At 38.0% G+C, this 21,393-nt stretch overlaps 1 long non-coding RNA gene across 1 annotated transcript; it reads left to right on the top strand.

Moving 5' to 3' along the window:
* Positions 1-408: 408 nt before the first annotated feature.
* LOC122465291 lies at positions 409-20,183 on the top strand. The gene is made up of 2 exons (XR_006290024.1): positions 409-525; positions 20,059-20,183. It is a non-coding gene; the product is annotated as an uncharacterized LOC122465291 (long non-coding RNA).
* The last annotated feature ends 1,210 nt before the right edge of the window (positions 20,184-21,393 follow it).

The following is a 21,393-nucleotide window of genomic DNA, read 5'->3' as shown; positions in this document are numbered from 1 at the left end:
TGACACTCAAGAAATTGACATTCATTTATTTTAAATCAGTTTCCTTTTATGAATCACACCACTCAGCTGCAGAATCACAGCATGGTTCCTGATTTGTTTACTTAAGAGAAATGTTTCATGAAAGCATTTAAATAAAAAGCAAATATATCCCACAGCTGCTCCTATGCTACTTTCTAACTTGCTTCTTTCAGCTGTCTGACTCATGGGAATGGAGAGACCAGATCAGGGCACTTAATGCTAGCAACAGCAGCAAGCTATGTGCAAATGAGGAATAGCAGGGATCAACAGAACTGATTCTACTCACACAGTGAGAGAAGCTCTTCCACCAAAGTATGAAGAAATGGATCTTGCCCTGCAGAACATCAAAGCTGAGTATTGAAATGTGCCCCAGTGCACTCCAAAGGAATCTGATTGCACGAGCTAGGCAGGGTGAGACGCAGTCTGGGCCAATGGAGAGAGCACTGGACTGGGAGTCAGGAGACATAGACCCTTTTTCTGGCTGTATCATCAATCTGCTATATCACGGTGGGTAAGTTGCTTCACGTCTCTGTGCCTCAGCTGCCCTTCCTGTGCTTTGTCTGTTTGATCTATTTAGACTGTCAGCTCTTCAGGGCAGAGACTGTCTCTTGCTATGTGTTTGTACAGTGCCTCGTCACAATAGGGTTCTGATCTTGGTTGAGGCCTTTTTATGCAATTGAAATGCAAATTAATGACGATAATACTTCGTTTGCCAGAAGAGTCTCTGGGGAAATCTGTTAGCAGAGTACTGGAAGAATTAGAGCTGGTTGGGAATTTTCCATCGGAATGTGTTTCTGAGGCTCAAAAAGAGCAAATCAAATTTCCCACTGAGAGCAATCAAATTCACCGCTCTGCCATTCCCCACCTGGAAGGCTCTTTTCAAATTCATTTTCCTTTTGTGGGCAGAAAATGAAATTTACAAGAGCCTTCCAGGGTGCCAGAGGCTGAGCACCCCAGCTCTCTACCTCTCCATGGGCTGAAGGATTTTTGTCTCTTTCTCCTCTTCCTGTGAAAAATTTTGCATTTTTGAAACAAGATGGGGAACTGAAGCACAGAGAGACTAAGTCCATGTCTACACTAGCACTTTTGTTGGTATAACTTATGTTGTTCGGGGTGAAAAAAGCACCCCCCTGGGTGTTGTAAGTTACACCAACAGCAGTACGAGTGTGGTCAGCACTATGTCGGTAGGAAACGCTCTCCCACTGATATAACTACTGCCGCTTGGTGGTGGTGGTTTAATTATGTTGACAGGAGAGCTCTCTCCCATCGGCATAGAGCAGCTATAGGGGAGATCTTACAGTGGCACAGCTGCATTGGTACAGCTGTGCCGCTGTAAGGTCTCTAATGTTGACATGGCCTAAGTGACTTGTCCACGATCACCCAGGAAATCTGTGGTGAAGCAGGAAATTGATTCTAGGTCTGCGAAGTGCTAACCTACTGCCCTAATCATTGGAGAACACTTCCCCTCTATGGATGTGAGCTTTACCTCGTAAGAACATAGGAGCTCTCACACTGGGCCAGACCATGTTCCATCTTGCCCAGTATCCTGTCTTCTGACATTGGCTCATACCAGAGCTTCAGGGGGAGTGTACAGAACAGAGCAATTATGAAGTGATCCTCCATCTGTCCTCCACTCCCAGATTATCATGGTCAGAGGTTTAGGGTTGCCCCAAGCATGGAGATGCGTCCCTCACCATCTTGGCTAATAGCCACCAATGGACCTATCCTTCATGAACTTATCCAGCTCTTTTTTGAACCCATTTATACTTTTGGCCTTCTCAACATCCCATGGCAATGAGTTCCATAGGTTCTTTGTCCATTGTGTGAAGAAGTACTTCCTCTTTTTTGTATTAAGCCTGCTGTCTATTAATTTCATCAGGTGTCCCCTGTTTTTTGCATTGTGAAAAAGGGTAAATAACATTTCTATATTTACTTCTTTTCACACCATTCATGATTTTATAGACCTGTATCATATCCCCACTTAGTTATCTCTTTTCTAAGATGAACAGCCCTAAACTTTTTAGTTTTTCTTCATATGGAATCCGTTCCATACTCTTGATTGTCTTTGTTGCCCTTCTCTGAACCTTTTCCAATTCTACTATATCATTTTTGAGATGAGGTGACCAGAAGTGGACACAGTATTCAAGGTATGGGTACACCATGAATTTATATAGTGGCATAATGATATGTTCTGTTTTATTTTATTTCCCTTTTCTAATAGTTCCTAACATACTGGTAACCTTTTTGACCCCAGCTGGCACTGAGTGGATGTTTTAAGATAATTATCTATGATGTGTCCAAGAACTCTTTCTTGGGTGTAACAACTAATTTAGATTTCAGAGTAGCAGCCATATTAGTCTGTATCTGCAAAAAGAACAGGAGTACTTGTGGCACCTTAGAGACTAACAAATTTATTAGGGCATAAGCTTTCGTGGGCTACAGCCCACTTCATCGGATGCAACGAAAGCTTATTCTCTAATAAATTTGTTAGTCTCTAAGGTGCCACAAGTACTCCTGTTCTTTTAACTAATGTAGAACCCATTATTGTATATGTGTAGTTGGGATTATTTTTCCAGTGTGCTTTACTTTGAATTTATCATTGAATTTCACTGGCCATTACCCAGTTTTGTGAGATCCCTCTGTAACTCCTTGTACCGTTCTTTGGATTTAACTATCTTTAATAATTTTGTATAATCTGCAAACTTTGCCATTTCATTGTTCACCTACTTTTCCAGATCATTTATGAATGAATATGTTGAACAGCACAAGTCCCAGTATAGATCTTTGGAGGAACCCACTTAGACCTCCTCCCCTTATTTCAGTTTTCTCTCAGTTAAAATAATGATGGTGATTGAAAAGCAGGGTTTTCAGAAATGCTTAGCAAGCACTGGCCTAACTGCTTGTAGACTTTAACGGGAGCTGAATCAACACTGAGCGCTTTTGAAAATCTCACCTATGAAGCCAATTTGTTGTTTGTTTCAGCCATCACAGCCATGAAAATAACAAAAGATCCCCCTCAAATCCCTTTATTAAATTGTACCATTTTTACCATAATTCTACCTATCACAGTTGAGTCTCAACTATTGCACGTCATTTTTTATCTTAACGATGACACATCGTGGCTATAGTGAGATGTATGTGTTGCATCTACGTATATTCAAGGTTTCCCCCCCCCTTTTATCAATGTGAGAAGTTATTGAAAAAATATTTGCAAACTTAACACACATACTCTTAGGGTCCTGCATGAATGCTGCAGCTGGGAGCATGCTTCTCAGTGCAGGTAAATAGACACTAGCTAGCTGCACTTGAGCTAACATGCTAAAAGTAGCACTTTAGCCAAGGTAGCACAGACAGCAGTACAGGCTAGTACAAACTCGCTTGGACCCCCTGAGTACATACTCAGGTGGCTAGCCCAAGTTGCCATCTGTGCTACCCCAGCTACCCTACTGTAGTGCGCAAGTTTGAGCAAAGTTGGCACATCTGTTTACCTGCGCTGGGGAGCATGCTCCCAGCTGCCATGTAGACATACCCATAGAAACACTGGAGAACTATAAATAGGGTAATTTGGGAGAAAATATACATACACCTTTCACTTCCTTCGATGTCCCTCTGAGACATTTTTGGAAGGACTGAGCCTCTCAAATGTCCCTCTTCAATAGAGGCATGCATATACCTTTCTAAAAATATGCTCTAGTTCAAACACAAGTTGTCAGGCTAGATGCAGGAACCAAAGGGGGAAATCCCGTGGCCTGTGTTATGGAAGAGGCCAGACTAGATGATCTGGCCTTAAAATCGTGGAAAATCTTGCAATTGACACTATTTTTTACTCTAGTGTGGGAAACTGGAGTAATGAAGAGAACAGCAGAAGGGGTTCATTAGTGGAAATTGGTCTTGCTGGTGTCCTTCCCCTGTGATTACTGGATGAAACTAAAAGTGGGTTCACAGGTGAAAAGTCTTAGTGGAAATTCCACGAGAAAATTTTCCTCTGAGGTTCCATTTGGCAACTACAGTAGAACCTCAGAGTTACGAACACCTCAGGAACAGAGGTTGTTCGTAACTCTGAAACGTTTGTAATTCTGAAAAAAACATTACAGTTCTTTCAAAAGTTTACAACTCAATATTGACTTAATACAGCTTTGAAACTTTACTATTCAGAATAAAAATGCTGCTTTTAACCATCTTAATTTTAAATGAAATGAGCACAGAAACAGTTTCCTTACCTTGTCAATTTTTTTTAAACTCTCCCTTTATTTTTTAGTAGTTTACCTTTAACACAGAACTGTACTGTATTTACGTTATCTTCTCTCTCTTTTTTTTTGTCTCTACTGTGTCATGATTGCGTACTTCCAGTTCCAAAGGAGGTGTGTGGTTGACTGTCACTTCATATCTCTGGTGTTCATAACTGTGAGGTTCTGTTGTAGACTTTGATTGAGCTTGGGCAAAGAAATGCAACTAGTTCTGGGTGTTTGTGGATATGAGAAGGAAAAAAGAGTCTCTGAAGAAAACAGTATGAGGATAACTCAACCTTGCTTTTAACTATTGTAAAATACAGATCATCCTTAACAATGGGTAGTTTGAAATTTCAGCCATTAATCTATATAGGTTAGGAGTAATGTATTGCTCAAATCCCACTGAAACAAAATCAGTGTTGAGCACCTAACTCCCTTAGGGTCTTTTGAAAATCTCAGCCTTAATCTTTATTAAACATATTCATTTCTTGGAAAAGCTGCAGTTCAGTTTGAACAGGAAAAGGATGTTGGCCTGAGGGGATTCAAGTGGCGGGGGCAGAAGAAGGGAAATCGAAAACCAAATGCTTTTCTTTCTGGAGCCACACAAATGCTTGCTGGATATTTTAATGAACTTTATATTTGGTTTCACAGTCCAGACCCACATTAATAACTTCAGTTACTAAATATGTAACCACCTAAAAAAACCCTTTTTTAAAATCATCGTTGTTTGCTGTGTACTCCTGGTGTTTGTGGAGGCCCCATCACTGGCACATAAACAGCCCAACTTCTGCCAGTGTTGTTGCGTCCTGGCAGGTTGTCTTATTAATTCAGACACAGACTAAGGCCTAACTTCCTTGTTCTGGAGGAACAAGGAACTCAAACATTTTTGAATACTGAAACCGCCGTCATCAGTAGCTCTTCATGGAGTGATAGAGGCTGCAATATTTGTGTTACCATATTGTACAGAAGAATACTTCGTTTAAAAAAATAGTAATTTGCAATGGATTGTCTTTCAATTTTATAAAAGTATTTCTAATTTTACATCTGATATCTGTTTACTAAACCTACATTTTTAACCTAATCACTTGCCAGAGTTCGTTTCAGTACAGGTCCATATCCTGTTTTTCTTGTACACCTAAAACACTTTTGGAAGTTAGTGGGAGGGTTGGGACTATAGAAATGAAACCATGGGGGATTTTTGTAGTTACAAGTGGTATCTTAGCTGGCCACAAAGCACAGCTGTTACTGCCAAAAATCCAAGAGAGCTCATTAGGAAGTATATAATATTGCATCCGATGAAGTGAGCTGTAGCTCACGAAAGCTTATGCTCAAATAAATTGGTTAGTCTCTAAGGTGCCACAAGTACTCCTTTTCTTTTTGTGAATACAGACTAACACGGCTGTTACTCTGAAACCTTTCAAAATGTGGTATTAGAAGATAGGCTGGACTTCAAAAACCAAAAACGAGGAGGGTTAGTCTTGTGGTGAGGTCACAGGACTTTGAATCAAGAGATGGAAACTTTGTCAGAGACTTGTGTACTAATGGACGAGTCACATAATGTCTCTATGCTCAGTTTTCCTCTCTGTAACTTGAGAATAACACCTACCGCACAGGGCTAAATTAATTGATGGTTAAGTGCTGTGAGGTTCTGAGATGGAAGGTACTATACAAGTTCAAAATATTATCAGTCTCCAGAAGAAAGGATGGAATGTGGGTGAAGGGTGATAATTCCATACCTGACATGCTGGTGACTTGTGAAAATATTTGGCAGCAAGGTTTTACAGGAGACTTGAAATTTTTGTTTATTTTGTTGAACAGAATAAAAATTTTACAGCATTTTTCTGTCTTCAGAAACAACAGTCCATTCATATTTCCCAGGCTCCAGTATTGCCCATGATGTGACTTACCCGGTCGCCCCACATTTCACAACATGGACGGAGGAGCCCAGGAGATGTTAGTGCTTCAATAAAAAAAAAGTTGAAAGGTTCTTGAATGAAACCTGAACTTTGCCATTGTTCCACTTTCCAAGATTCAATATTAATGATTTATGGTGACCTATGACAACGTGAGTCATGGACATTTACGTGATTATATAATGCACCATAAATTACTTAGTATATAATATTAAATGCTGACATTTCTTCGTTATTTTTCTCTTTCATTAGTTCTTATTACAGTGTAAGAGCTCAGCCATGTAAATGTTGGGCTAAATCCAAATTCAAATTAAACCCAAATTCTTAAACACTTGGCACACACCCCTAATTAAAACCAGCAGTAATTCCTCTTGCTATAACATGCAACTTCTGATAATAAGTAAAAATGTCGCATTTCTAAACCTAGTCTTTTATATATATATGATTCTAGTGTGTTTTGCAAAATTTTGGTAGGGTCAGTCTCATTTATGAGCTTCTTTAACTGCATTTTCCTCATACCTTTTAAACTTCATGCTTTATGTTGTACATAGTAGGTCAGGTTCATGTAATCAACTAAAAAAATACTTGAACTGGGTCACAAGGGGTTCAGTCTAAATTGTTTAGCTTTTCCTTATCTTACGAGCCTGCCGTTCCTTCAGCTCTGAGTCCAGGTCTTTCCCTTATGGTGGCCACTTCATTACATTTCATGATATATGTTGTCCTCTCTGCCTATTTATACCTAAACCCCTTTGTTTTCAGTTTTTACTGATTTTTACTTTAAAATCCCCAGGTTTTACAAAAACTGTTATTCAGTTTGTACTGATTTTCACCTGAATTTTGGACCACTCAAGTACATGAAAACACTGATTATATATTATATATACTGATTATATTATATTATACTGCATCCGATGAAGTGAGCTGTAGCTCACGAAAGCTTATGCTCAAATAAATTTGTTAGTCTCTAAGGTGCCACAAGTACTCCTTTTCTTTTTGAGTATATTAAGAAAATCCAGTACATTACATTAGGTAGATGTGTTTATGTTAAAAATAAATTAGTGTAAGTGTAAATGCAGGGCTGTCTGTTAAAATAAGGCAATGCAGTAGAAGAGACACTGTGTATCATACAGATGTATGTGCGTGCAGTTATGTAAGCTAACGTACAGTTCATAAAATAAACTATAGCATTAAACTGCTTTTCCTTTCAATAGTCTTACTTTCTCTCTGTTGCTTTTTTCTATCCTCCCATCCCCAATATTAACCCTGATATTTATCCAGAAAACTGTGAAGTTAATGTTTCCACTGATTTTCACCTGCTTTTTTTTTAAAAAAAAATGTAATAAACTGATAAATTCCCAGGAAATTTTACACAAAATAAAAACAAAAAATGAAGGGCCTTGTTTCTACCATGCGATGTTCTCACTGATAGGACGACTAAGGCATTGAAGGGTTTGGCTTGGTTCAGATAATTACACTGGGCTTGGTCCAACTCCCATTGAAGTTGTGATGTGATAGGTAACTACACTGTTGTCACTTAGCAACCTTAACTGGTGCTGACATGAGGCTTTTAATTTTTGTTTATAATTGATATTCTTAATTTATTTGTTGTGTGACAATGTGCTGTTTCATAGTTTTAGAGGCAGTGTGTCCTGCAATAGAATATTGATAAAGCTTTGATATTTCACAAGCCAAACTAGAAGTGATCTTGGTCTTCTGCATCTTATTTCATCCAGACCCCTGAAATTCTGGAGTATGGAGGTGCTAATGAATGTTGCCAGCATGTTCCCTTGATTGTATTGGACTCATCGGGCCTGATCCACAGCCCATTGAGGGCAATGAGAATCTTTCCATGACTTCAGCGAGCTTTGAATCAAGCCCATAGTGCTGATACTACTGTTAAGTGACCTTGTAGTCTCCTTATTGATGGGTTAGCACAGGCAGGCGTAGTCCCTGGAATATGAGCTCAGCAAACAGCTGAACCACATCGATTTATTACTAGAAGAGGTGGCTCCCCTCCTGCTGCTGGTGTTGCTGGTAAACAGTTTGGCTGTCTACTTCAGCTGGGAAGCTCCCACTCCCACCTCTGAACTTCCTCTCAGTGTTACTTCCTGAAACGGGGGGTCTTCCTAGGAGCCACAGTCACTAGATGTGAGTGTGCCAAAAACACCCACACGACCACCCAGCACAGTAACTCTGTTACAATACAGTATTTCAAGCTCTTGAGATTTTATCACAAGTCTCACAGTATTAGTTGTTTTTCCTAAAGCCACAACTTCTGGAATCCTGTAATTAGGTGAGAATGTCAGCGCTCATTTTTTTTTTTTTTTTAAGTAAGTTTCTAGCCCTCATGGCTGCAGAGAAAAGCTTGAAAATGTGATCCAAGTGCTCCCTAAAGGCTCAAAAATCAAATAAAAATAATACAAACTTTATTATTTTAAAAAAAACTCCCACGGTTTTTAATCCAATCTCACGATTTTTGAACACTTGCAGTTAGCAATACTGTAATCATTAAGTCTTACTGTAGCTGGCTGGGGCATTGACCTGAGATATGGGTAACCCAGGTCCAGGTCCCTACTCTGCCCATTCAGGATATAGAGTGTGAGAGAGAGACTGACTCTATCTCACATATGTACATAAACCATCTTGAGACCCATATGTGTCCACAAAACATTTTCAGCTTTGAAAGCACAGCATATTTCAGCAAAATTGCATTTAATCAGAAATGGTCCAACCAGCTCTAGTCTTCAGCATCTGCTTTAGTTCTTTGTTGAACTGGGGCCCATTCAGCAAAGTACTCATGCACTTGTTGAAGTACCAGTGACCTACTTATGAGAGAACTTCACTATTGAAATGAATGTGAATTGGGTGCCATTTCTCTCCCTAATGGCTTGAACCTAAGCAAATGGTTAAGTACTTTGCTATATCAGGGCCTATGTCATTAAGGTTATTGAAATCAATGGGAGTTAGGCACCTAAATACTTTTAAAAATCGGGCCCTAAATGCCTGATTCAAACCTCTGAAGTCAATGGAAGTCTCTCCATGTGTGAGAGTGAGGGTGGGTAACTCAACTCCACATTAGCTTAACCAATCCATAGGCTCATCTAGTTGGATTCAGTTCTCGTCAGGATACAAGTAGAACTCTGTGGCCATGGAGACATGCTGCACTGAAAAGCTCCAGCTAGTGCTTGCCACAAAGCCAGCCAAGGCCAGGAGATGCCCTTAATAGAATGTTAGCTGTAATAGAAGCTAAAAGCTTTCTGCGGGCAGTCATTCAGTATTGCTGCATATTTATCTTGGTTTTGTTAATCCACTTTAGAGAGGGTTTTCTCCCCACTCCCTCCCAGAAGTGTAAAAGGAATATTTTATTTAGAATATTATGCAATGTGTAGTTATCTAATACCTTTTACCTTGGTAGACCACATAAATATTTTCAGTAATAAGTGGTAAATACAACAAGGACTTCTGAAATAGGAGATGGTTTCAGAGTGCTAGTGACTGCAAGGAGCAGTGGAAAATCTGTGCAAACTCTTTCCAGCATAATGTTCCTAATAGACAAAGCTGCATAACTACTTAAATGCTGGTGCAGAAAATTGCATCTGCATACATCATTTTAAATGTACTATTATTAGTGCATTGTTATTGCACAATTTGTGTCACTCAGTGGGGTTAATAGAGAATAGATTTAATTCAGTACTACTACGTTTTCAGTCATTGTTCAGTTACAGATCGTAGAAGTAAAAACTTAACAACCTCCCCCTCTCCCTTTCCCACACACAGAGACACAATGGAAGAATAATCATTTTCTTTCCATTAAATATTGTTGGCAAAAGTGAAGATTTTAATTGTGTGAGAACTTCAGTACTACAGTTTGAAAGCAGATGCTCTGACATTTTAGCTAAAACTTACAGAATTAATAAACTGATATTTTAACAACTTAAATAGAAACAGTTTGTTTTCTAGTGGTAGAATATAGAGGAGGTAGCAGGTGGAGGGGGGGAATATAGTAGTGTAATAGCTGAACTAGAGATTAAAAAAGTAGGAGCATTTATGGCATCGAAAACAAGGACATCTTTTAAGGGCCCCCCAAAGCCAAGGAGGTTACTAACTAATGACTCTTATTATACTGCATGATTTAAGTTGATCTTAGTACATAAGGTGAGTGTGTGCAATGTGAGTGCAGAACTGGTCATGGCAAAACTGCCCAAGTCACAGGGTGAAATCCTGCCTGTCTGAAGTCAATGGGAGTTTTGCCATTCACTTTGATGGGACCAGAATTTCACCCATAGATTTTTGGACAGTATTTATCATGGACAAGTCAGTTGCAAAGTCAGTTAGTTTAAAGAGGTTTCAATGAGTATTTCACACAGCTTTTTGTCCTACTTCTTATGTTCCGCAACTGTTTATCTTGAGTTTGAACTCCTTCCCAACTCACCCCACTAAAGGCTGATGCAATGCCCCCTGAAGCCAATGGAAAGCTCCCTCTGATGTCACTAGGCATTGGATAAAACTGTAGGGACATTTAGCACACTGGATTGCCTATAGGTTCAAAGCAACAGTAATGTGTATCAGTTGTTTCCACAAATAACTGGAAATAGTATTAACTTCATTCTGTGAAAATCAGCCTATGAATGATTGTTCTAATTCATGTAACATGATTGAGCATCCGTTTCATAATTTGGATGCTGGAGTGTCTGCAGAACCAAACAGCACTGAATTCTCTCTCTCACTATCCAGATTGCTTGTGCTCTATCATTTTCAATTAATGGCAGCTTCATTATCTTTTAGTCTTAATAAAAGCAGCTGTTGTCTTTTTCTGATTCACCTCCAGACTCAAATGCTGTGGAGATCACTTTTGGCTTTTATAGTGAGAGTCCATATATGGGGAAGAACTAACCTCCTCAGAACAGACTCATGTGCGTCCCTAAAAGATATTTCCTGGAGCCAGATTGCCATAGATGTAAACCTATAAGGATTAGATTTTTATCTGTAAATGTGGGTAAACATTGATTTTACTATACACACACAAACTGATGAAAAATATGTTCATCAATAATAATTGAATTGTACAGATAGGCAAAGTAAGAAAATGCTGCTTGAGAACTTATTGAAGTTTGATTTAAGAATATTTATTTTGCTTATTTTGACATGTGACGTTGACAATTTGTATTTTAATGGATATAACGCTTTAATTTTCAAATCCAATGATCATTTGCACCCATAGTGTCTGACACACCCCCATAATTTCCCACAACTGTGAACATTTAAATAGATAACAATAAAAAAGGGCTTATAGACCATAACTTTGCACAACTGTGCAAATTAAAGTAAATAAAAATACAAAAAAATTCTTTAAAATAAACATCAATATTATCCATTGAAATTATTTTAAAAATATGAATTTAATTCTGCCGAGCCTACATATGAGATCAGGGACTCTCTCTCTCTCAGTGCACGTGTGTGTATGTAAAACACTAGAAATACCCTTTTTCATGCCAATAGAAAGATGAGAATTTTCCACCTTCCTGCTTAATTGGCAATATAATAGTTTGGACTGTACTTTTAAGAGGTTTGGACATGCTAACTAGTATTATCCTGTCCAAATGGCATTAGCGCTTTAACACTCACTTATGGGGCACTCTGCGTGCAAGAAGACTTCTTGAAGTTACAGTATAACCTTAATTTCTAAACTCTTTCCAGACCGTCAATCTGTCATTTTGATGAAGGCATAAATGGAGTATTCAAAGCAACTGAAAGTGTCTAAAATAAAATAAAATGGCAATTTGATAAAATATTACACCATATTTTCTCTAGAAGAGACTGCCTGCCTTTTTTGTTTGCTTGATTGGAATCACCAAGGTATATCTGAGTTTATTTGGAGAAAAAAAATATGTTCTCAAGTTTTGCACTTGATGTATTTGCAAGCTACAAACATGCAGGCGTGAAATCTGGCACCTTCAGAGTTACACATTTGTACTTGCAAATTCGCTTAAGATTTATAGCCATTCGTGGCAGATGATGTCATCAGCCAGTGCACATATTCCCTACCTCATTTTCCCAAGTTTGGATTTACATTCTTTATGGAACGTTGAGCTGGCAACGAGTGTTGATAATGAGTAACAAATAGCAGGGACAGTGTCAAATTATTTTTAATAGCAGAACATTATTCCTGTGTGGTTAATATGCTGTGAAATGTTAATGCATCAGCAACTTTTTTACTGTGTAGATGTATTTCCCACAATATTAGCAAGGTTTCTGCCTTACCTGTAATTTGAAAATTGCTAATGCAGAGAGAAAATGACTAACGTAGAGGTGTTACCCTCTAGGGAACTGGGTCAAATTCTGCTTGCCTTATTCATGCAAAAGTCCCATTAAAATCAATAGAAATGTTTATATGCCTAAGTCAAGTATGTCTTGGCCAATATTCATTGTAAATAAGTTACATTTGAGAAATGTATTTCAATTAATGGACTAAATTCTTCTCTGTTCCACTGGTGTAAATGCAGAGTAACTCCACAAAAGTCAAAGGACTTTCTTTGGACTGACACCAGTGCAAATAAGAGTCGAAGAGTCTGACTCTGTGCATGAAGTTGCTGTTTAGCCAAAATATGCTCATACAAGCTATTCACATTTTTTCTTCAGATGTTTTAGTTGTGACTCAGAGTTGTAGACTCAGTGTGAAATGAATCACAAAAATCTCAGATTTGTAGTAAACGACAATTACAAGGAAAGAGACAAAGCTCATTTTGTATAGTGATTTGAACAGGGGCAGAGAAATTCTTTGTTGACCATATGAGGCAGTGATGAATCACTGAATGGAACATGTACTACCTTGTCCATGAATTATGGGCATTATATTTCCTGCAGGGAGCTGAAGAAACATTTCACGGAAGAATTAATGACATGTGCCAACATCTTTAGGGAAAGATGTTGATGCCCAAGAGTAAAATGGATCTAGATGTGCCAAGTACTATATAAAGTATGTCTGTCATGGAACACTAACTATTTCATGAGAAACTATCATGTTATGCCTAGTAATGGGGTAGAGGTAATGGTGGGGGAAACCCAAAATGTACTATTCTGGTGGTGATCAGTTTGCTTCTTTTCTTCATAGAGAACAAGCTATTTTTTCTTGAAAGAAGTTAACCTAGCTTAAGCAAGGGAAAGTGTGAGCTTCTCACAGTGAAAGCAGATGACCAGTGTGGGTTATTTTAAGATCCTGATTCCATTGCAGCCTCAACCCTGTATTTATAATATATAATGTTCGAACATGGTTGCTCCCATTCTGGCTTTGGGATGTGTTCAGATACATTTTTCCAAACTTCAAGTAGTCTTGAGTCATGCTTGGCAAACTCTTTGTCGTAATAATTTATTTAACATATTTATCCTTTTTTCTCTTTATAAATTATCCACCAACTGAATTAATATCTTTTTAAAAAATTGAATTAATTTAAAATGTAAAATAACCATCAGCCTCACTTTTATCCTTAAATAATTTTTCACATTTATGAGCTGCTAAAAAAAAATGGAGTTGATGGACAGGCTCTCTTTAGGAAAATACTGTATTTGCACCTATACACAAAAAGTGACTCAAGCCGGGATTCACTGGGGGGAAGTGAATGTACCTAATTTAAGCATATTGTTTATAGTGGTTGGATGTGTATAGTTATGTAGCAGAGAATAATTGCTTACATTTCATGCCCCACCATGCACTATGTCCATGGACTGCCATCATGCACCATAGCAATTCACCGAAGGGGACCTGTTATGATAATTGGGCCTATAGATTTAATTCTGAACTCAGCTGTAAAAAGTCTGTGAAAGTCCATAAGATGTCACAGTAACCTATAATAACAAATGTTGATGGGAAAAGATACAAAAAGGAGATAGACTGAATTAGTTTAAACAAAAAGGCCTCCTGTTATGGTTCAATGAGTATGTTAAAATCCTGCTTGGTAAAAACAGAAAATGTGGAGCCAGAAATTGGTGTGTTGGATATGAGGCCTAATTGGTGGACAAAACAATGAGGGGATGAGCTATTCCACCCATCACTCCCTTTGTGAATCCGTAAAGAAAGAGACCTTGGGGGGGGAGAATACCGAAGAACAGATGGAGCAAATTTCACCATCATGGCTGCGGCTCCTACCATCTCCTGCAACCCTAGGTCAGTGTCATCCTAATCCTGAGAGATATCCTAACCAAACTGGGCCAGAGAGATGGATCCAGTTGACCACCCCTACCAGCTCCATCTGAATCCCAGACATCACCTGGGATGAAATGGGATCACACTTTAACAAAAGAAGCAACAACAACAGCTCCAGCTTCTCTCAACTAATTTCTTCTCTTTAACCCAAAAGAACAGCTATTACCATCTTTGATATCATCTGTCAGACAAAGGGGTTTTTCCTTCTTAAACTCTCCCCAGTTAAAGGGAAAGGGAACAAGAATTGTTGTGAAGATGAAAGCCTGACTTAATTCTTTACAATTCAAACGCTGTAGTTTTTTTCCCTTCTTTTGTGTATCTTTAATAAAGTGTTAAAAGGATGTTTAATGGTGTATTTGCCATGATACTAAGCAGGCTGAGGTCTCTGTATACTAAACCCCAAACCTTGTTTACACTGTTTTAATATTGGACAGTGACTGGATTACGTGAACACCTTTGGCCCATTTACTCCATCTAAATTAGTACAATAGACCCTTTGGTGCATCGTAGGAGGTGTTGTCTGATCAGGGAGCCCTACTGAATGGGAGGTGAATGGGAGCATGATGCTCCAAATTAAAACTCTTGTGAGGTACAGTGATGACATTTCTGAACTAATATTTTCAGTGCTGAGCCAAAAGTTTTCAGCTAAAATGTCTTCGTTTTCAGTGTTTCACTGAAAACTTGAAATTTTTCACAGAAAATTTCTCTGAGAAAATAGGCTCTTTCACCTATGCAGCCCATGCTAATTTAACTCTTGCATATAAAAAAGATGACATTACTAACTCCAGATATGGACTGTAAACTCTTTGAGGCAGGGATTATCTTTTCATTATAAACGTGCACAGGGGCTAGCAGAGCGAGGCCTTGATCCTGGTTAGCTCCTCTCAGTGTTATGACAGTTCAATAATAATGATAATAAACACTATGGCCCAAATATTCAATTGGTGTAAATCAGCGTAGCTTGCTTGGGATTAAGAATTTGGCCCCATGAATCTGTTCACCATGGAAAGAGAGCTTCAGGATCTAGGACTTAATCCAAATCCCACTGAAGTCAATCGAAAAACTCCTACTGATTTTCATAGGTGTTTGATCAGGCCTTTAGAGAAGTATGGGACTGGTTTACTTTGCTTTTAAGGAGACCTTGTTCAAAAAATCTATATCCATTTAGCTCTTCACAAATAAAATAATTTATTTAACATATTTATTCTTTTTTCTCTTTATAAATTATCTACCAGCTAACTTGATATCTTAATCTGAAATTTTTAAAGAAAGTAAAATAATCATCAACCTCACACTTTTATCCTTAAATGAGTTGTCACTATCCTGTATACTGTGATTACGCAGAACGTTGCAGTGTTTTCTCTTATGAAACCACAGCTTCCTGCCACTTAAACTCTGTTACATGTGGACAGTATAGGATCTTAGAACTGCTCAACTGTGTGTCAATTTCTCTTCAGTAGAGAGCAGTAGAACACATCCGTTCATTTACCATGCTCCGCTCTCTATCTAATTCTAGGATTTTTTTTTTTTTTTTGTAAAGTACATCTGGTAAGGTTTGCTTTTTAAATCTGTCATTATTAGAACAATGCAAAATATTCACTATAAAACCCTGAAACCACATGAAACTCATCTGCTTTCATGTTCCATTGCAGATTTGAAATTCAGCCCAGCTTCTTTAAACATTCTGCAAAGTTCAAAAACTTTCAGACGCACCTGGCTGACATATAGTTTTGCGTCCAAACTATCCAGAACTCAGTTTACATATGAAATCAGGTGAAACGCCTTGGTTTGGACTCAATTTCAGCGTGTGTGTTTTGGTTTATTCAAACCCCAAACTCAAAGTAAATCACAAGGTGAGCCAATCCCCTTCACTACCCAAACATTCACCCTGCTCTGCTATGTATGCAAGAAACATGATAAACAGGTCTATCTCTGAAGTCCTAACTCAGGCAAAACTCCCACTGAACTGAGGCCAAATTCCCATTTAAAGGGAATGTAGAACTGGCAGGGAATGTTGATAATGAGCAACAAATAGCAGAGAGAGCGTCAAACTATTTTTAACACCAGAACATCATTCCTGTGCAGTTAATAAGATGCTGCAAAATGTTGATGCATCAGCAACCTTGGAACTGTGTAAATGTGCTTGCCATGATATCAGCACGTGAATGGGAGTTAGCCTGAGATAGGACTTATTTGTTTAATATAGCATGCTCTGTGCTGTACAAAACAGACAAAGAAGACCCCCCAAGGGTCCGAGGATCACAGGTTAAAAACCACTGTTGTATACAATCAGCTGGTTCAGTTGCTTACCACTTGACGTTCAATCCCCCTGTCTTTATAGCGCAGTAAATCTTTGAAGTGGCTTCTTCAGAAAAGCAAAACCTAGACCGAACTTTTCTCTCCTGCTGGGTGTAGACATCATGCTGTCTTCTCCCCCACTTGTTAGTGTGAGGCTTATTTACTGCTTCTATGTTAATTGAGGTAAACACTCATTCCTTTGTTTAGACTAGACCCGTTTAACAAATCCCCCTGATATACCTGGTTCACACACACAGTTATAATTCATAACTCTTAATACCCATCATGTACATACCTCACGCAAGAGTGTTAATGATCAGTGAGTTATTAGTTTTCAAATGATACCTCACAAGGCATATTTTTTACAAAGATCATGGCAATATTTTGCAGGGTGTGAATACAGGGGTGCTTAGTGTCACAGTTGGTTCTTCGTTTCTGTGGGAATTTGTTCCACAGTCTTGGACCAGTCCCTGGGAAAGCTCGATCTCCTGCATAGACAAGCGTTATCCATGTGATAGAAAGTTCCGTTGTGCCTGAGGAGCAGAGTTGTCAGCCATGATCCTCATCCCAGATCTTTAGGTGATCTTTTAGATATCCTGGGTTTAGGCCATTGAGTCCCTTGAAGATAAGGACCAAGCATTCAGTTTGACTTGTTATTCTGTAGGAAGCCAATGTAGACAGCCAAGAATTGGTCTGATGTGGTTTTGTTGCTGAGATATGTTCTGCACTCTGATTTAGTTAGAGTTTGCGAAGGGCTGATGGCTTCATGCCCAAGTACGTTGCATTACAGTGCAGATGGGAGGTGACAAAGGTGTGTATTATAATAACGATAATAATTAATAATAAATAATATAAAGGCATGGCTCAGTCTATTTTATCCACTGATGTCCATGGGAGTTTAGGGCCCGCAGGGCCTCTGATGACTGAGATCATAAGAACTAAAATTTGTTAATGTTCCATTCCTTCAGTCAAATTAGAGTTACAGGCCTTCAGAAGGGAAATTAATAACCTTAAAAGGAGGAGTCTTGGGACCAATTGTTGCAATTCACCATAAATTAAATAAAGGAACAAAGGTTACAGTAGGAAATAACCTTTTAAAATTAGGTGTTGCTTTAATGGCTAACTGACACTAGTTAGTTGTGGTGATATTAACTGTCCACAACAAATTTAAAACTGATAAAAGGGAACTTGTTAAAAGACACACTACAAATAGCCTATGGAACTCACTGCTACAATATATTACTCAGGGACTTGTCTACATTGGGATACTCAGGAAAATTCAAGTAAATTAGTTAAACTGCATTAAATCCCTGTGTGGATACTCTCATTCAGAATTAAGGTGGCCTTAATCCAGTTTGATGAATGAAACTAAATTAAATTAAGGCCACTTTCATTCTAAATGAGAAAGTCCACGCAGGGGTTTGATACAATTTAACTAATCCACTTTACATTCATACCTTTAGTTAATTTCAGATTAATTTTCCTCAGTGTCCCCATGTAGACAAGGTTAACAGGATTCAAAAATGATTGTGCATTTATATGGAAAATGAGATAATCCATAGTTACTTTATAACGGGATTTTTTTTAAGATTGGAAGTGTTATAAACCCTCATCCTTTAGTCCAACCTCTAAATAATGGGGGTTTGAAAAAAAATTTCCTATCGGCAGGCTGTTCCATAATTGCCCACTTCAGGGTTTTTTCACCTTTCTCTGAACCACCTGGTCCAGGTCATTGTCAGCAACAAGATAGGTGCTTAATCTGGCATGGCTGTGTCCCCATATAACAATCACATACTTTTGTTTTTCATTTTTGTTAGTTCAATTTGGTTTTGTTTTTCTCAAAGAAAAAGAAACTAGAAAAGGGCACAAGCTGATTTGTTTTCCTTTGCCAGAGGATTTTTTAAAAAAAGAATAAAATATTCAGCTATGCCACTCAAACAAGATTGCAATACCACTAGAAAAGTTCTGTTGTATCCTGAGTGTAACCCAGAGTATAGCATTAAAATATGCATTGGGTCTAAACATTCCAGATGGGATTTTTGTGTTGGTTTTTTGGTTTAGCCCAGCCTTCATTTTGAATCAATTTTGGATTCCTTGCAGTGGCTCAATCATTATTATGCCACAAATAACTGAACTCCAGTCACATCCAGGGACAGCCTGAAAGAAGGGTGTTTCAGTTCTTGGCATAAGAATTCTTTATTCAAACAGGCATGGGATTATTTTTGCTTACCACATGCCTTGCATTTACAGGAAAGTAGCTGTGATTCATTCACAAACAGCAATATTAATTTAAAGACTGGAATTGAACATGTGTTAGCAAATAAAATGTAATATTTTATTATCACTTATGGCAAGGATTTGTCATCATTCATGAGTGAATTGTTGGTCTAAATGTATTTTATTTTTTGTGAAAAAACTTTGCAGAATTTTTTTTTTTTCGTTTATGTTGAAATTCTTCATTTAGCATTTCAGGTTCTCACTGAAAAGCTGAAAACCCAAAAATCCAAAACTGAAAAGAAAAGAAAAGAAAAGAAAAGAAAACCCTGACAATAAATCTTGCAGTTTTTGACTACTGAAAACAGATTGGGCGGGGGGAGGGGGGGGAGAATTGTTTTTTCTGATTTAAAAAACGCCATTTTTCCTCAAAAATATGTTTTGATAAAAATTTTCCAACCAGTCCCTGTGAGAAGCAATATTATTAATTTGCTTTCAGATAAATATTGTGCAGAGCCAGATCCTTTATTAGTGTAAATCAGCATATTCTACTGATGTCAATGGAACTATGCAGATTTACACCAGCTGAAAATCTGGATGTATTATCAGTTGAGTCACCATGTAATCCATATTTTCCAAATCCCATTTAAGCATATAGAGCAGTAGTAGATGAATCTCACATGGTCTGGAGTTATGATTTAAATCAAAACCTCTAAATCTGAGGGGTTTTATTTTATTCAATTATTCAGTGCTACACAGATACTATTATTCTGCTACGCACAACACACACACACAAAGATTAAAGGCCATTCAGAGTTTATAATATAAGTAGACTGGTCAAGTTCAATAAAATACCTGAAATTTCACATTTTTTGCTCAACTGAAAATGAAATTGTGAGCCTATTTGCACTCAAAAACTGAACTCTTTTTGAAGAAAAATGTTATTTTTCTAAATTTTGATTTTCAAAACCACTTCAGTCAAGTTACCTTTTCTAGGTGAAACACAAAATTTCAAGTTGCCCGTGGTTTAAAGGTGGACCTAACTGCCTTTCCAGGCACTCATTAAATCCTGTTTTGCACTCTGGCTCCTGACAGCCCTACTCTTAAACCATCAGATTATGCTATTTCTTGTTTTTAAAAGGAACAGAACTTTTTGTCATATTAATTTGTCTTTCAATATTTCAAGGTCTGAAAAAAAGACAGAAGTGAAAGAAGCGAAGAAAAAAGAAGCATCTCCTACCAGAAGCCCAGGAGAACTGATCAAAGAGCCAAATAAAAAAAATATTTAAATTATAGTAGGTCAAAAAAATTCAAAATTTGCAATTTCAAGTTTTGTCAAAATGTCAAATTTCAATGAAAAACTGGGCTGAATTTTGTTATGAAAATTGTAACAAAAATGTCTGTCTTTCTAGAGGACTGATTGAAAAATGTCAAAAATTGTTTAAAATGTCAAAAAATTCAATAAATATTTCATTACAATTTTTCAAATTTTTTCAATTTTTCAATTTTTTCTAAAAAATATTTTTGTGAAAATTACATCCTTTCTTCAACCAGCTGTATCTAATAAATCATATTTCACTGGTCTTCACTGAATAAGGCAAATGCACTCACTGAATACCCTTTAAGAAGCTTCAATGATCGTACAGTGTTCAATATCCCTGCTGTGGCTGCCAACAGAGGTAACAACTGTGGTGGTTCTTTTGGGGATGCGGTCATCATAGAAGCATAGAATAATAGAGTTGGAAAGGACCTCTGGAGGCCATCTAGTCCAACCCCCTGCCCAGTGCAGGAGCAATCCCAACTAAATCATCCCAGCCAGGGCTTTGTAAAGCCTGACCTTAAAAACTTCTATGGAAGGGGATTCACGCATTCCAGTGTTTCACCACCCTCCTAGTGAAAAAGTTTTTCCTAATATCCAACCTAAATCTCCCCCACTGCAACTTGAGACCATTACTCCTTGTCCCGTCATCTGCTATCACTGCTATCATCTGTCCATGAGGAATAAAACTGAGATTGTCAGTTCATTTCAAATAATCCTTTGAAAAGCATCAGGTAGTAACAACTTTCAGCCATTGGGCGAGACTTCAACTGGTGGTTAGACATGTAATTTGATGGTACACAGTCACGGCTGCATTTGTTAGACAATGTGGAACAGGGGTGTAGGATATTGAAGAGGACTAGAGAATTAATCATAATACTTCCTGCCTTTCAGATTTGTAAGTACAATCCTTTACAACATTATATTTCTGGATTTTGAAACATCAGGGCAATGACAGAGAAGTAATAAAAATGTAACTGTTTGAATAAATTGACCATGCCACTGGTTAATTTCCAGCATTGGCAAGGCTTTGCTATAATGAGAATTTCAGAGAGGTCCTATTCAAGTTGCTGCTAACAAGTGCCAGGAGCACCAGCCAGCATAAAGTAGCCGAAATAAGGAACGGATTCGGAACGGAGGCCAAACGTAGGGTCAGGAATTGAAAAATAGGGAAAAAGAGATAGGCCAAAAAAGTAAAGCAAG

Source organism: Chelonia mydas, chromosome 3 (assembly GCF_015237465.2).
Source record: "Chelonia mydas isolate rCheMyd1 chromosome 3, rCheMyd1.pri.v2, whole genome shotgun sequence".
NCBI lineage: Eukaryota > Metazoa > Chordata > Testudines > Cheloniidae > Chelonia > Chelonia mydas.
This window is presented reverse-complemented; position numbering and strand designations above follow the sequence as displayed.